Below are 14694 nucleotides of genomic sequence, written 5' to 3'. Positions count from 1 at the left end.
ACTAACGGGCATCCCATGTAAAATTTTTGAACATGTCCACTTTTCAAATCTGGTAACTTTGACTAAATATATATTTTTTTCACTTCTGCTCAACGCCCCTTCCGCAAGACGTTCTCGTGGTAAACTCCACTGCTATCTTTCACTTACAAATCTCACTTGATTTTGGACCGCAGCTGGTGCGCAGAATGCGTATTTCTTGACTTCTTTAACAATTCGAGAAAGTCTCTCACAATTTACCTTTTTTACAGCTGAGTAAACACCCGTAGCTGCTTATCCTCTTTCATGACTTGAGTTGTTCCTTCTCCATAGATTCCAGTATGTAGTGGCCAATAATCAGGAATCATCACCCAGTGCATTTTATTCTGGCTACCGCAAGGTTCTGGACTAGGTGGTCTGTTATTTTCAATTTACGTTTAGGGGATACCTGACTGGTTGCCATCTAGCATCTACTTCTTCGAGAATGATTGTGTTTTTTCACGTAAAATTAATGACAATAACACCTATAAACTAGTGCAAACAGGAATTAACGCAATCACGTGCTGGTGCAGCACATGGATAATGGAGCTCAGCATTAATGAGTGGAAAGGTTTACGGGTTTTAAGAATAAAGTTCCTGCTGTACCTTCTTATAACTTTAACAGTTCCATTCTTGAAGTTGTGCGATTTTACTGTTATTTACTAGCTCCCATATCCTGTGACCTTAACTTGTCAATCCACATCACTGTATAACTAATAATGCAAACCGAACACTAGTCTACCTCCATAGTAAGTTTTTGCCCCCCCCCCCTATTTATCACACTGAAAAACACTGCTGTACCAAACGTAAGTCCATTCCAAACTTGAATCTGCTTCTCCGATTTGGGACCCCAGCTGTGAACTATTGACTAACTCTCTCGAACCCGCCGCAGTGGCTCAGTGGCTAAGGCGTTGCGCTGCTGAGCCCGAGTTCGCGGGTTCGGTTCCCAGCCGCGGCGGCCGCTTTTCTGATGGAGGCGAAAAGCAAAAACGCCCGTGTGCACGAGATTTCGGCGCACGTTGAAGATCCCCAGGTGGTCAAAATTAATCCGGAGCCCTCCCCTACGGCGCGCCTCATCGCCTGCGTTGCGTCGGCGCGTTAAATCCTACAATCAATCAATCGACTAACTCTCTCGAACCTGTTCAAAATTATGCCGCCCGTTTCATTTACCGTTGTTATACTCGTACATCGAGTGTCACTTTCATGAAGAGCGCACTGTGTTTACCACAATTAGCAACTTCTCATCGATACTTCCGTCTTTGTATCTTCCACAAGGTTTATCACCATAATAACAGTGTTGCGGAATGGCCATCCCCATTCCATTCCAATTCCATTCCAAGGAATTACAAGTTGTCGTGGTTCCATTCCTTTCAATTCCTCGGAATGACAGAAGTTGGCCCATTCCCACTCCTGGAATGGACGGAAAGCTCAATTCCATTCCTTTAATTCCTCAATGTAAAAACTGCCTCGGGTGCTCTATCGGTTACCGAGGGACGCAACAGGAATCTTACGTTATTATACGGGTTGAAAACTGAAAAAGTATGCAAAATGAGTCACTTGTCGCCGACGTTGGGAGGTGGTAGCAGGTTGGTTAATATCTCGTGCACTACAACTACCCAGTGCCAAAAATTACGCTCCCTTCCTAACGAAGGTAGAGAGAAGCGCGAAAGCTAAAAATGTGTCCAACTTTCGCTGAAAGTGCGTCCAACCGATCGTCAAACCTTCAAGCACCCAAACCGCAAGCGAAGACCAAACCAATGCGACGATTTTTCGCGTAGTAAGTAAAAGCACCTACGAACGGTCTAAATGTACAGCGTTGCGTGGTTTATGAGATAAAGGTGTACCGTTGTGCTCGTTCTTCATGATAGCCGCATATGTTGTCTTATTTGGAACCGCTCGTTTTTTTTTGTTTTTGTTTGCGATTTTCAAGTAAGCGTTTGACGTTTCAAGTTTCAGAGGGAGAGCGAGAGAGAGAGGAGATAAACAGAGAGAGAGACCTAATTTCCTGTCACCGGTTTCGCGCACGTGCCGTGTGTTTAGAGACCGTATCCCAGTTTTTAGGCCGAGCAACCGGTCTAAGGGGTAATATATCAGTTTTTTTACAGAATGCGATTGGCCTCAGTTTTAAAAAGATTTCGCCTTAAAAAGGGGCAGTGTCACACTGCCCCTACTGGCAAAGTAAGTAGCGGGATCCCAATACTTATTAGAGTATTTGCATGTTAGCATATTTTAACGGTTTGTTTTGCGCGACGCAAGATGAAGCAGCTATTACGTTGGTGTCTGCTTTTTCCGTTTTGTTGCACAGTCTGTGGCGTCTTAACTTGCTATCTACTTTGCGTACCGTCATACAAGCGCCATTACTATGATGCGTGTTACTCACAGGCATGTCGCGCGGAGCTTGCTCACAGGTACACGGATTCGAAATGCCTACTTGAATGATTTCAAGTGACCTTATAGCATTGAGCACTAATGCTACTGTACCGACGCAAGAGGCGGGAGTGCAGCGGCACGGAACAGTTACGTTTTTGCATTCACCTTAGGAAAGTCGCCACCGCTTCCACATTGACCTCCATTACGTTTGTTTATTGCCCTGGCACTACCTCAGCCCAATCCGTTCATAACAAGACATTATTTATGACCCCCTCATTCAAAGTGACAGAACCATATCGTGACAGGAGCCTTGTTAAAATAAAGATGTATGGTCAGGCAGTTTGTTTCCATGAAGGCGCTGATACAAGTCGGGAAAGCCGATCTTCAGGGTTTATTGGCGCCGTGGAGAGAGCGACGCAAAGCCGTGCACGGTCGTTCAAGCGCAGCGTTCCGAACTCAATCGCCTGCGGCTCAATTGCTGCAACGTGGGAGCGCGCTTGCACCACCAAGGCCGCCGAGCATCCCCCACCTGCGCCGACTGCCCAGAGCCCGAGACGCTAGAGCACTTGCTGTGCTCTTGCCCGCAGCACGACGCCGCAAGGACACAACTCCGGGCCGAACTCCAGCGACTCGGTGCCCCAAGCCACAAGCTAGAAGACTTCCTGTTCCCCACGGGACCGGACGCCATCCGACGGGAGGTCTTCCAGCACCTAGTCAACTTCCTGGTTACAACAGGACTAGCACTGCGTTTGTAGCCATCGAGTCATGGACTAAACGAACGCGATATAGACTATCTCCCACTCTCCTAACGCTCTCCTCTTCCCCCTTCTCTCTTCCTATCCTTTGAAGCCCCAATCCCCTTCCCTGGACTGGGTCGTATGAGGGTGAACTCCCCGTTGAGTTCAACAATATCCCCAGGCCTTTTCTCTTCCCTCCTTTGTTAATAAATCACCACCCCCCCCCCCGAACTCAATCACGAGCGAACGTGCCCGCACGCATCGTAAGGCGCGTGAACATGCCACTTCGTTGTCGGCTTCTCTCTCATCATGATTACTGTTCATGTTGGCGGTAAATTATAAATCCGCAACATCCTCCGCGCCCACCAAATGCTCACTCCCATAGATACAAAGGCAGTCACAATATTTGCACTATAGTTAAGCACTTTCTCTAACGCACACTAGCTGCACTTGCCCGGTCCTAGTGTTACCGTTATTTGCTATTACACTTCACCGATTGTCCAAGTTTCTAAAGCGTTGCAAGCATATTGCTGACTCCGTCTCAAGGTAACGATGAAATGAGAGTTCTCGCAGTTTGCAGCTTAACACACGGGCAGGCTTTGCAGCGTCGGGGCATCTTCTTCGCACACAGTCGGTGTCTTGAACTCCCTGGGCGGCCTTGCGTCTTTCAGCAAGAGTATTGCTGATTCCACGATGAGGAAGTCGCTTACGAGCAGTGTTAATTAGGGGGGTACAACGGCGATCTTCCGGCAGTTGTACCACGCGTCTTCTTTCTTCCGGGGTCACGCTGAGATTCAGTCTCTGTTTAATACCGTTCTTCCAGGAAGAGGTTCCGAAAGCATGTAAGGATGCATATAAAATTAAATTGCTCTTGACACCTCTCGGAGAACCTCACAATGCGGCACGTAGTAGGCATCGTCTGAGCCACGCGTTCCCTTCACAACTTTTTCTGGGTGGTCAGGCCTCTGGTGTCGCCTCATAGCCTTATCGTACGGTCTTACGCCTTCTTCGTTTGAAGAAAGTTGTGGAGGTACTCCGTGAGCGCTCAAAAGGGCAGTCTTGTGGTAGTCGGCCATTGATACTGGTCTGGACCCACATCGCACTTCTATGTCATGGCGCACATTTTCCAACCGCGTTGAATCTTCAGACTTGCGCAATACATCTTCACCGGGATGCGATTTCGGAGAGTTCTTTAGACCAACAGTGTCTATCTCCCGAAACCGCCGAAGAGAGCAAGAGAGGTCTTCGTTCTCATGCGTGTCCGTGCGGAGAACACACGCGAGGCTGCTGCCTTCGCTTTTACTGCTCTCTTTTAGTGATAACAATCCTTGGAGGGTCCATCCCATGCTCGTCTTGATGGCGGTTAGGGACGGATTCTTCTCATCCCACTGCACCTCGCTCAATTTCAGCATTAGCTTCCAGATCTGGTCTGAGCCAACAAGTAGGCTCACTCCTTGTTCGTGCTCTACGCCTGGAAAGGCGATGGCGTCAGCTAGTGGTTTTCCTTCGGCGATCAGACGTTGAAGAAGCGCGTTGTCCTTCGGTGCTTGTGCCATCTCTTCACAGATGAAAGGCACGATGATGGCTTCAACCTCAGCAGACGTACTGCCATGTTGACTGCGGAGGGTCGCTCTGACAACTTTAAACTTCTTCTTGGGACCTCCAGATCGGCCGAAAGCACTGATGGCCAGATCGACTTCGCCAGTTGCAGCGAACTTGAGCTTAGAGGCAACATCTTGTCTAATGAAAGTGAGTTGGCTGCCGTTGTCAAAAATGCCACGTACGTAGCAGCAATGGGACGAAGTCATCATCCATGCCCTAAACGTCTGTAGTAGGACGTCGCTGGAGAGTCGCGGGATGGCTGATTTGCGCATGTTGACGTGCATCGCTGCATGTCGCGTTTCTGCAGCCGATTACAATGGTTTCCGAGCGGGGTCAGTGGTGCACATTGTGTCCCACACCGGACCTTACACCCACACCGGACGCTTACATGTCCCACACCGGACCTTCTTTCGGCAACTCCGCACGAGATGCCCCTTCGCCGTACATCTGTAGCATCGGCCGTCACTTGCTAGGCGGATTCGCTTGTCGGCCAAAGGGATGTCGCTCGGACATTCTTCCGTTCTGTGATCTTTGGCGGAGCAGAAGAAGCAAGACGAAGTCTGTGCCTTGTTGTGCAGGACGGCAGTGGTCGGAATAGACTGCTGCTTCTTGGGCCCGCGTTCGGTGTCATGACTTCGCGGTGGCCTGCTGATTTGACAGCTTCTTTCTCGGCACTCTATTTACACTCGCAGAAAAGACAGCAGATGTTCAATCTCCTGTTCCGACGAAACGTGACTGCTCGTAGAAGATGTGTTCGCAGCAAGGCTCTGTCGTTTCAAGTAGTCCACGACAATGTCGCTAGGTATGGCCTTCAAAAGCACTTCATTCAGCATGGCCGCGTATGATGACAAGCCGATTCCCAGGCTTTCTAGTCCTCTCCGGTTCATCTGCACGGCATCGTAAAGCTTCCGCAAAGCGGCTACGTTACTAGATAACTCGACAGGCCTGAGCATCCGGAGGTTTTCTAAGTGCTTTTGCTCAATCACCTTTACGTTTCCAAAACGATTTTTTAGGACATCTAGGGCGTCTGAGTACGAGGACTCGGTAATTTGAATGCCCGCAACGGCTTCCGCAGCAGCTCCGTCGAGAAGCGAAACTAAGTAGTGGAAGCGGTCGGTGTTGGAAAGCCTGGGGTTTTCATGGACCAAATGTCGGAACATTTCCCAGAAGGGTTGCCACCGCGTTATAGCTCCGTCGAAGCCCAACAGTTCTATTTTCGGGAGACGTGCTCCAAACTCACGGGTAGCAGGCAAAGCTTGTCCGCCCGAATTCGCAGCTCTTCGGTCCCCGCTGGCGTCATCCAATGACGAAGAAGTCTGGGACGTAGAAGAAGATTTCAGGACGTCCATATGATGCTCAAGTAACGCCAGGGCGCTGTTTGCTGCGTCTTCGTACTCCATGACAGAAGCGTAGTCCTCGGATGCTTGGTCGTCGTCGGTCAGGTGGGCTTCGAGCTCGGCGTTGAGCGCAGACAATGCTGAATTGCTTGCTCGGAGACGTCCGTGAATGACACGAAGGGCGGAAAGGTCCAACTGCTGAGACTGTAGCAGCTGGTCCACCTCGCTGATAATCTTCGTGTTCATAGCCCGCCGTGACGCGCGCTTGTTCTTGGTACGTTCCATGCCGGTCTTAGCTGAAGAAAGGCGTACCCAGCTCGTCAGGAGAAGGTTCGCCGCAACGCTGGCTTGCTTCCCGGATTTTCGGCACCAATGATACAAGTCGGGAAAGCCGATCTTCAGGGTTTATTGGCGCCGTGGAGAGAGCGACGCAAAGACGTGCACGGTCGTTCAAGCGCAGCGTTCCGAACTCAATCCCGAGGCAACGTGCCCGCACGCATCACCAGCGCGTGAACGTGCCACTTCGTTGCCGGCGTCTCTCTCATCATCATGACTGTTCATGTTGGCGGGATATTCGAAATCCACAACAGGCGCAACGAATATGCACCAGGACCTGATCAAAATCATAAAATCAAACATTCCCACCTGAATGCTGGCGATGTTTTAACTTTCAAGCAGGCGACAAAGGCTTCAGTAATCTGGTACGTTTGCACCCAGGCGCAAATGCCACGTGCACAAAAGCACAGCAACCAAACCACGAACAAGTTTGGCACAACTGGAGGAGAGGGCTGTACCTTCGAGATGTGAACACTGATGTGAACACAGTGAACACTGAACACAGGTGTCGCACTGCTGAGAACTGTCAAAACACTTGCAAAAAAGGGGACTATTGTAGAGAGAACTGTTAGAAAGAAAGGCCCTTCGGCAGCTGTGTGTTCTGCACTGTTTTATATAATATCTAGTGTAATCGTATATCCCAGCGCCAAGCAGCGCCAAGCAGCAGAACGCCAAGCAGGCTCGTTGATTCGTGTTTCATGAGCGACCGCTTTAGATTGTTAGCTTCAACATATCGCAGCATGCGCTTGTGGTGAGAAACACCGCAGCTTCGGATGCGCGCCGTTCGCATCCCCTCCCCCTGCTTCTTGATGCTATTCCACGCCTGCTGGCCTGGCCACACGCACCTACTGCTGAGAGAGACGCCGGTCTTCCATCCGCGCCACGGACAATTGTACCGAGAAAGCTATGCCTAAGAAATCCTGGCGAAGCACGAAGAGCCGAACTAACGGCACCACCGGCGAGACGCGCTTGTGGTGGTTGTTCACTTTCACTTCCACACGCACTGCGGTAGGCTGCGCGGATTCAGCTACTCGAGGTGAATGGTATCATTTCTTGTTTTCGTTGCCGGTGCTCCCTTTGAGATGTAGCGACGCAGTCGTCGCCACAGACTAATTTTTAAGCAGCCGAAAGGCGCCATGAATGGTGAAGCCATCGTCTAAAAATCCCCATTCAATTCCCATTTCATTCCGGGCAGAAGGCGCTTAATTCAATTCCCATTCCATTCCGGCATCTTGACAAGGTGGAATGAATCCGGAGTCATTCCAATTCCGGAGTGATAACTCCGCAACACTGCATAATACGGTTCTTCGCATCACTTTCTTTCCCCAATTACATTTCTCGTGCCCTGATCATCAACATAAAGTCGGAATATTGCGTTGCCTCACGAAGACATGTTTTCAGTCATTTACACCGAGGACATCGCAGCACTAGAACTACCTTCCCGGTCCAACCGCTGGCATAGAAGAACTCTCACAGTTCCGAAGAACTTTAGTTGACAATGTTTTTTCCGGCACCATCTAATCATATCTAACATGGGCAAAGCTGCTTTGGTTGTATACTTGGTTTAACTTTACGCACTCCCCTCTGTAAGGCCTCTGGCCATGACGGTAAAATAAATTAAATGAAATTTGTCCTAAGATTACCAGACTTTGGTCGCAAAGAAATCTTGCTTTTGCCTAATACCTCCATGCGCGGAAAAATGCATTCAATGTGCTACTCTCCACCAGGCGGGCATCTCTTGTAGAATGTGGCGTCAAATCCGATGAATACTGCAACGCCCCCTCGCGAGTTCGCCTACAGCGAGAGAGTGCGCAGTAGAACAAGGTTGGGCAATGAGACACCAAGCCGCGAAAAATCTCGATTCCATGTACTTTTTTCGAGGTTGAGAGGTCCTAGCCCTTCTTCAGTGCGGCACATGTTGCAGTGATTGAAAAATCAGGTTTCACCATCCTCGTAGACCTGGTATGGTATTCTAGTGGTGCATGCAAAATAATGGAGCTCTTCGCTGCTCACTAACGGCATAGACAAAGAAAGAATGGTTGGAGTGCTGCGGAAATATAGCTATTTCAGTTGCTTCTACTTTTTTGTCTTTATGGCGTCGAAAACTATAAGTTTTTTTATCACAAACACTGTTCTGATTGAATTGTCGCTTGCTTGATATTAGCTTTGTCAGAACTTCGGACAGGCATGCGAAAAAATGTTTGAAGAGGACATATATACGCGCCGAATGCTTTGTCGAATCCACATAATCACAATTCAACGCTCTGCTAATCTTTGATGGTGTCACCCTTGGCGACGCCGTTGGCAGATATGAACATCAAGCAACTTGATGATGGTTGGTGCTTACCGGCGCAAGGCCAAGAAGGGCAAAGAGCGCCAGAGAAGAAGTTACTGAATTTTTGATGAGACCATAAATAATAAAACATGTGGCTGAAAGTAAAGTGACACAAAACAAAAGACAATGGAGATGGCTGGTGTATAGGGCCAGTATGATTAGATTTACCTCAGCTAAAAACTTTAATACACGTTGACTACAAAACATTGGTTCATCCGCTAAAAGGTATGATGGGTGCAGTGGAATGTGTCGTCTGTATAATTCAGGGAAATGTTTGTGTCGTGTTTGTCAAGTACCTTGCATGTGATTAGTATGAGAACTACGGATAGGCCCTTTCCACACCTGCTACACATGGGTCCCGAAGTTCCAGTGAGAAGGTGAGAGTGCGTTACATGTGTGTGGCCTATCCGCAGCCTAGACCAGGCGACTTCAGTGTATCTGTTGTGTGAGTCGGTTGTGTAGCGTCCCCACTGTGGTTTTATTACATGTAGCTTGTTGTATGTTTGTTCACTCCAGTTTAAACACAACACAACACAAACACGTAACACACAACACACAACACGTAACACACAAGACGCAACACACAACACCGTGTTGTGTGTTACGTGTTTCTTCTTCGTCCTTGTTTTTGCGCCGATTAATTTTTTAAGCTTTCTGAAGACCACGTAACTATTCAAGAAATTTGTGTGTTTGGAATACAATTGTGTTCGCTGAACACACGTTACACTTGGCTGATTAGCATGCAGTATTTAGTTACATCATTAAGATTTCTAAGGCGGTCTCTGCCGTTCTATTGGACTATGTTTTCTCTTCCCATTATGAAGTGTTGGGAGCTACTTAACTGTGTTGTTTATGTATCGTCTTTCGGGGCTTGGACTCTGGGAGGGGGCTTTTCCGGCCTCTCTACAGGTTTGAATGCAGGGACCCGTTCCTTCCGCTGCAACGCAAACAGCAACGGTCCTACGTCCATCTCCTCCTCGGATGTCCTAGGAGTGGTGATGGACCAGGCACCTTGGACTTGTCACCCATTCGGGTGCCTTTCGTTTTCTGAGCCGCTACCGCCGAAGGTGTCGGGAGCACCAAAGGTGGAACAGACGGTGCGGCAGAGGTGGGAGCCGATGCGCGCCCCCGGTGTCTATCTCCTCCGCATGCTTCAGTGGCAGCAGGGAGGGTGGGGAAGGAGGGGCCGGAGGGGCGTCGGTCCCGGCGGTGGCTGTTGCAGACCACAGCCGCTGCTAGCTCAGCGAGCGGTGCGGAGGCGGGTTGGGCTGTCCGAGGCAACCCAGGGGGGTGGGGGCTGGACCAAGTCCGACTCTCGGTACTGGGTCCCTACTGAAACCAGACGCCGCTCCACCCCCCGGCGAGCTGCGTCGGCGTACCTCCCCAGGGGAAAGAGGCGAACCTCTTCCGTGCCTATGGGTAGGTGATGTTTTCGTCTTTCTTAACATTGATTATCTCCTTCTCCTGCTTAAACTTTTCACATTTTCGCGAGTACGCGTCATGGGGTCCCTGGCAGTTGGCACAGGTGAAGGTTTCGGATTCACAGTTTTCGGATGGATGGTCATGCTAGCCGCACTTAGCGCAGATATGTCGGCCATGGCAAGAGTTTGTGCCATGCCCGAACCGCTGGTACTTGAAGCAGCGCCGTGGGTTTGGGATGTACAGGCGGACAGAACAATGTATATAACCGGCATTTATGGATTCTTTAGGTTGAACGATCGAAGGTGAAGAAAATGTGTTTTGTTGTTATCTGCTTGTCATCGCGGTGTATGGATATGCGCTTTACAGCCGTGACCCCCTGATCCCATAAGCCTTCAAGAAGGTCGGCATTGGTCTCGGAATTGAGGTCTGCCCCAAAGGTCACACCCTGAGAGCTGTTGAGGCTTCGGTGGGGTGTGACCCTGATCTCCAGATCTGCCATGCGGGTTTGTTTCAGGAGGATTGTGAATTGCTGCTGAGTTTTTACGTCAACTAGCACTTCACCAGTTCGGAGCTTTCTGGCGTCGTATGTTTTGCCGAAGATACCTTCAAGGAATTTCGAAACAAGAAATACGGATTGAGAGGTAACCGGCTTCGATTGGTCCACAGATTCTACGATGAAAAAACTAGGGTAGTTATCTGACTTTGGGAGCGAAATTGATTGCAAAGCCGGAAAAGAAACTTCGTGCGCCCCTTGCCATAATATATCACGCTGGGGGGGGGGGGGGGGGGGGGGGGGTTGAACATACCATATTCTATGGTAGAAAAGCAGGGGACGGGGGTACTTCCTACGCTCGGGTTACCCTGATGCCGGGAGAGGTCCCTGGGCTCCCTGTGTGGTAAACAGACAGGGAGCCCATCCGCCGGAGCTTGACCTAGGCTCCCACGGCCACCGTTTGTGGTTTTTCACCCTCCAGCTATAAACACATCGCCACGGTTGGATACAGCTTATGTTTGGGGGCTCGGGGTCCACGGTGTCGCCAATACCGTCACCAAGATTACTCAAGGTACCCCGTGCGGGATGAAAGAACTTGCCCAGCCTTTTGTGTTTTGTCGTCTCAAAGAATAGTATCATAATCTCCTTTGATCATTTTCAGCCTTCCTCCTCTGAATAATATCGCAAAACGCTAATAGAATCAATTAAAGTAGCCCAGCACCTATTCCACAAAATTCCGTAAGCGCATGCAATTATAAAGGCCACACTAGAAGTTAGATCTCGCGCCTCCGTTGGTAGCGGTCTGAGATGACAGCAGCTACCACTGGCAGCGATCAACTTGAAGCGTAGATACTACCTACTGGTGGGGTTCTTGTTAGGGGAGAAAGCAGCAGTGGTACCTTTTTAAAGCGAAGCTTTATATGGCTACGCGAAAGGAAAATGCGCCACTCCTGTGTACGCAGAAAACGTCTCTGGTGCAACCGCATGTGCATGGGCGAAACAAACTGGTTGGAGAGGAAGGACTTAAAAGTGAGGAGAGAGATTGTCTCGGTTTATCTATCTCGTAGCAGAACTGCGCGAAGCACAGATAAAGCCAAAGCGGCGGGAAAAAACTGCTGCCAATTTATCAACGGCAAACACCGCCCCAGGTTGCTAGGAAATTGATTGGCACGCATCATAAGCAACGTATTTACTCGATATTAACGCGAGTTCTTTTTTCCAATTTTTGCAACCTCAAGTCAACCTTCGCGTTACAATCGAATACCGAAATTCAGGTTGCCTGAAAAGTGCAGGAATCGATGCTTTCAGCTACCATCGACGGCTGCAGTTTTGACCATTTTGCAATCTACGTTGGCAGCAAGAGCCTAACCTAACCTAACCTAACCTAACCTAACCTAACCTAACCTAACCTAACCTAACTTGGACCCTCTACAAGCCAATACCGGCTTTCTTCGTTTTCTTTTTTTTCTGCGGTGGTGTGGCGGCGTTGACCTTTGCCTTTGCGTGCCGTATTGTGCTGCCCCCAAATGTTTCGTTGCCCTCAAATGTTTTGGCCCCCTTACGATGACGTTTTGCGCTTAGTACGATGCCTGTTTCAATGCATGCACTATTTTATTGGCTGAAGAAATCGGCAATTCAGCCGGTGCCCGAAGACTCGACGTAACGACTTTCCGCGGATGGTGGCTCCAGCGGGAGCGCCTTTTCATGTGCAAACCTGGCTGAAAAGGGCTGCGCAGGTGTCGCTACAGGCGCTACGTCGAATTGTAGAAGCATTTTGTTATTCTGATTTAGTCACGGCGCAGCGCTACCAGCACATGAAGGTCATTGTTGAACTGGTACAGCTCAAAGCAGGCTATGTCGCTCGACGGATGGTCATCCCGCGAACGAAGTTCAAAGCGTCGCAGCTGGCCGTCTAGTCCTTGTGCTTGAAACATAAATGGCTTTCCATGCGTCCGCTGGCGTCGCGTGAATAATTTGGCCGGTCTTTTTTTGACGGGACGAAAAGTTACCCCCCGCGTTACTACAGCAGTTTCATTTTAACACGGAAGTTTTTTTTTTATGCCGGGGTCCACCAACATGTAACTGACGTCATATCCGTCACGGAAATGACATCGCCAGAAAAAATTCCCCCGCATTTCCCCGAGGGGGAGAATGTGAAAGTGCGAATGCACGGTTGTCGGCCCGTTTGCGGCGCTTGCGCTCGGCCCCGCAGCCCACCGCCTCGCCGCCTTCTCTTCCATCTCTTCCATCGGGTTTGTAGTATCACGTGTACACCACGCAGTTATCAAGCCGCTATAACGCCGCTGAGTCGCCAACGCACGCCGCTGACGACGTAGTTTGAATGCGTTAAAGATATAATGCGCGTCACTAACACTGATATCACCGTCGCGTCCGTGGCTTGGTCGGTAGAGCGTCGCGCTGCGGCCGCAAAGTCCTCGGATCAAAACCTGGCGCCGGATGCTGTTTCTTTTTTAAATATAGAGGAGCACTGCGGACGCCGCCGCCGCCGCCGGCGGTGGATGGTTTGGGGTCGCTTATAAAGTGCAGTCGCACTTAAAACTTTGATTGACGCGGCGGCGCCGGAATTCGAGCCACGAACTGTTTCGCCACTACGGCAGGTACGAAACGCGCTCCCGACTGCGCTAAAAGCCGCTTGATAGGACAAAAAACGCGCCTTATAGCCTTCCTTTCAAATGGTGTTGCCGTCTAGGAGAGGCGAAGCAAGTAGTGCATTATGACGCTAATGAGCGCCGACAGTTGGTGCCTCGATGCCAGCACCGACGTGTACAGGGGACCGGTGCGTAAGCTGCAGAGACGCCGACTTGCGGATGTGACGTGACGCGGACCGCTGCTCCTTTAGCTGCAGCAGACCGTGTGTTCACAAAATAATTCGCTGATGACCCATTTGGCATCGTTCGCACGGGCGGTTTTCCAGCGTTGTGGTTTTAGTCGCATTTACGCAATGCTCCGACGCGTGCAATCCAGTGTCTAACGTTGATGCGTCGAACGGTGCCGTACCGACGAAATATGAATAGCGACCTGCATGTTCATACCGATGCACAATGCACACTCAACTGCTCCTGTGAAGGCACATTTCACTTTCGTGCTTTACCGGTTCCTATGGAAGAGGGAACAACCCCATTTTTTTCTCTTTCTGGAGGGAACGAAAAGTCATCCCTGGCGTTACAATTGTGGTCACGTTACAATCGAGTAAATACGGTACTCCCGAGAAACAGGCTGCTCGCAATCAGACACCGCGAGCGGGAACGGGAAAGAGCTCGTCTGCGGCGTGCCGATGCCGCTGCCCGTTGGGGCTTCTCTGGTTAACCATCTGTACCCAGCGCATGGCCGCATTTTTTTGTTGTTCATTTTGAGTCTGCTTTAACTAGTTCTGGTCCTTAGGTGGGGCATAACTCCAAGGCGCACCCGCCCGGCTATAACCCGCTTGAGCAACGGCAACAGCATTGTCACCCGGAAGAACGACCGTGAGGTTCTAGGCGTTTCTCTGGTGCGTATACTTGGGGCGGTTCGTTTTCGGGTTTTATACTTTTTTAAATCGGGGGTAAAAATCGCGTGCTATTTTTCAAACTGATAATAGGAGAGAAATCGGGATTTCTTTTGTGGTGCATTCCTAAATTCGGGTTTTTTCGGGTTAAATATACAGATGTTCTATGTAATAACTCTGTTTTATCAGACAGTGTGATGAGCTTCTTAAATCTATCACGTTAGAATTGGTGTTTGTTTCAAGGCGGTATCTGTGGGGACATCAGGGTTTTCTGGCAAATACTCTCGAAAATTTGGTGTATCTTTGAAATTACTAAGTAATAATGACACTAAGAAATATTGATAACTTCTAAGAAATGAAACATTTTATCCACAAGAAGCTGGTCATCGATTTTTTACACGTTCTTGTTTACATACATAAACATCTGCACGCTCAACATATTCTGTCTGCATTCGAGAACTGTCCGATCGTTGAACGTATCTCAGCCGGGAGAAAGTTCTCTCGACATCACAGCTTTCATTAGCTAGGCACAACGATGCCAG

This window comes from Haemaphysalis longicornis, unplaced genomic scaffold, assembly GCF_048455015.1.
Source record: "Haemaphysalis longicornis isolate Haplotype H1 unplaced genomic scaffold, Haemaphysalis longicornis Haplotype H1 scaffold_1, whole genome shotgun sequence".
NCBI classification, from domain to species: Eukaryota; Metazoa; Arthropoda; class Arachnida; order Ixodida; family Ixodidae; genus Haemaphysalis; species Haemaphysalis longicornis.
The sequence above is the reverse complement of the archived record's forward strand: the minus strand, read 5'-3'. Positions refer to the sequence as shown.